Source organism: Rhagoletis pomonella, unplaced genomic scaffold (assembly GCF_013731165.1).
Source record: "Rhagoletis pomonella isolate Grant_MI unplaced genomic scaffold, Rhpom_1.0 Rhpom_scaffold_00001, whole genome shotgun sequence".
In the NCBI taxonomy this organism is placed as follows: Eukaryota; Metazoa; Arthropoda; class Insecta; order Diptera; family Tephritidae; genus Rhagoletis; species Rhagoletis pomonella.
In genome coordinates, this window is record NW_023458555.1 from 50,498,955 (window position 1) to 50,502,146 (window position 3,192).

A 3,192-nucleotide genomic window follows, 5' to 3' on the forward strand; every position below is an offset into this window, starting at 1 on the left:
AAGTCCAGTTCCGTAGATGTAATCTCCTCGTTCATCAAAAGTATCTGAGAAGATGCAAACAATTAGGTTTTATAAGTTGAAATTACAAACCAAATTTTTAATAATTAAATGATAGTAAGTACCTGAAAAGCCATTTGCGATGCGAATATGAGCTTATCGCATTCGAATAGACCTCTCGAAGTGTATTGAAATACGGAATAACTTATACAATCGATTAGATTAGAAACACGTGCATCTAAAGTTTCGCCGGGATCGGCGCGTGCAATGGCCTTTTGGAAAACTACACTAAAAGCCTGAAAAGCAAAGAAATTAATTTAAAAACCGAAGTTATTACTGGGTTTAAAAAACCAATTAGTATTATGGTATCATAACTTTCAGTGGGAATTGCGGTCCGGAAGTTATGCATTATGCCTTTCCCCTTTGACCTTTGTAAATCAGAGCTTGAGAAGATAATCGTTCCCCAAGGTGTATCAGTCTGCAATTCATGATACGTGGGCAGTCGCATAGAATATGCTTTGGAGTTTCGTTTACCAACCCACACAACCAGCAGTGCGTGTCTATATCAAACTCCATTTTATTCAAACGTTACCTTAACTTGCAGTGTCCTGTCAGGTAGCTTGGAAGAGTCTCAAGACTCTCCCGGCTAGTTTCCAGCAGTCTTTTAGTGTACCGCCTAGAAGCAATTTATTTGATTGCCACATTCTCTTTGACTACCGCCAGTGCGCAGTAATCTGAGATTCTTCCTAGCTCCGGAGTGGCTCTGCAGTGTATCCCTTAGATGTACCGTAGAATGGCTCGAGACTACGCAAGCGCAGTTGGGTTCCACATTTAGCCTTTATGTTGCCTTCAAACACTTATTATCCACCACTCACCACTGCTTTACTCTATTGTAAGCTTCTAGGTTGTACAAATGAGTTTTTACAACTGTCAACAAGATGAGTCTAAGACCTTAAATGCTTCCTGACTCTCCGATGTAGTATTTGTGCTGGCCTCATTTGTTCTTCTACAAAGATATTCTTGAGCACAGACTTCGACTGCGAAGACTTCCCTAGGAATATGGTTGGGTATATGAACATTAGCAGACTATTCCGGAATCTTGGTCCAAGTACGCCTGCCCCAGTACTCCATCGGTCATCTTAAATCCGTAAGTATTACAAACCCGGGACTATTTGTCAATTAAAAATGTTATCGCTTTACAGCAGTACTTTTCAGGAATTCTGAGCTTGCAGGACTTGTCGAAGGATGAGCGCTGGGAGCTTGATTGCGGTGTCATCTAGGAATGGCTTGAGAACCTCCAAATGACCCCGATGATTCCCAATTTGTATGCTGATTTCGTCGGGCAGCCATAGTGAGTTCTGGGAGTTCATCAACAACCAGTGCCCATGGTAGCTCTCTTTATATCGCTACTTAAGGACGCTCACAATTGCAATGGCAAGGATAAGAACTGAATACTACAGAGATCACTCGGTTTTCGGGGTTGGGACAATGGCTTCCATATATAAGTTTCAGGAAACCAAAATTTTCAGGTGCTGGAGTACGTTAAAACTAAAACTAAATTAATGTACGACAAACTCTCTGAATTCATGTGACATGAGGTATATTACGCGTGGAATCATTTAGAGAACAAAAAGACGTCGAAAGGGCACGGCTTAGTTACCACTCTCACTAAGAGGAAAAATTAGCGCTTAAGGTGGCAGGGCCGATCCAATAACGTAGTTCTTAATTTCTTATAATAGCTGTATTTTTTTGTAAGCGAGCGACAAAAGAACGTTCAACTCGGGTAAAATTTCATTTTAGCTACTTAAGCAACCCTGCTGGTAGCTGGCAAGAAACATGTGATTAGTTTAACGGGATTTAGACACAAAAAACAATAGAAATTAGTTATTATGCGAGGTATTTGCATAATATATATACTTATTTCAAATATATATCATGTATATACGAAAACAAAACTTTCCCTCTCCGATTTCCCAGTAACAATTCACAATAGAGCGGTTTTTTCACTTAACAACACTACACTTCAGGTCGCGTATTTTTTAACCGACCTGGCTGAACTCGGATAAATAGCCGAGTTTGTGTTGTTGCTTTGCGTGTATTTCGTCATTTAAGCGAGTGTTCTTTTGTAGCTCGGTTACAAAAGAATTGACCTAATATATGATTAGATTAGATAGATAAATGTAGATAGATATAAGTAAGTAAGCTAATTTTTACGAAAATTTGTTGAATTTGTTTTTTAATTGCATAAATTTTTAAGGCAGTGGCACTCGATTGGTACATTTGGACAGATTAGTACATTTTTGTATTGAGCTATTGGTACAAAATAAAAAAATTGGATTTTTTTTTGTAGTCAAAATATTGGTACAATACAGCGATGTTCTATTGAAAAATTTCAACAAATTAATTTTCGTGATAGGGATAAAGAAAAATATTTGGGTATTCACACGATATGCACCAAATTTTGGCAAATACCCAATCGTGTGACACTGCATTTAAACTTGTATTTACACGGATGTTGTTAAAGATTGAACTATAAAAAAATAACCAGAATTAACTAACAACAAAAATAATATTTTAAAACTTGTGAAAATTTGGTGCGGCTATAATTTTTTCGACTACTGTACATTAGACTGCACCACCAAAAAAAGTTGCGGCTTTTCTGGCGGGACTACCAAACCTAGTATATTTTAAGACTTATATTTGGGGAAAATGTTAAGATTTTTTGGAAAAAATCCCCTCAGATGACAAAGCAGTTTAAGCTTAAAAAATCTACATAAAACTTTTAAAAAATTGTTTGAACGGAATCATAATAATGAGATTTTTGATGATGTTTTTTAACTTTTTTCAAAGATTTGTGTAAGAAAAAGTTGAATAACTGCTTCAAAACTTTACCGATATAGACTTGTGAGGTATCATTGTGAAGGTATTTTCTCTCCCTTTTTACTTCTTTGCGAAAAAAAACCTCATTCATGTTCCAAATTTTTCTTTATCAAATACCAACACAACTTAATTCAACTTAATTCAGCACGCGTTTATCTTACCTTCCTCTTTCATACTTTGAATGAGCTCATTCGCAAAGAAATTAAAAGGGTGAGAAAATACCTTACCAATGATACCTTATCATCATATATATAAATAGGCAATCATTTTTCCTTTACACCCCTTTTACGGCTAAACTATACTTCTAAGGTATAA

At 36.4% G+C, this 3,192-nt stretch overlaps 1 protein-coding gene across 1 annotated transcript in view; it reads right to left on the reverse strand.

Annotated features, from left to right (window-relative positions):
- Nucleotides 1–3,192, reverse strand: part of LOC118748469 (dynein beta chain, ciliary) — a 77,548-nt gene that overhangs the window by 20,328 nt on the left and 54,028 nt on the right. The window lies entirely within an intron of this gene.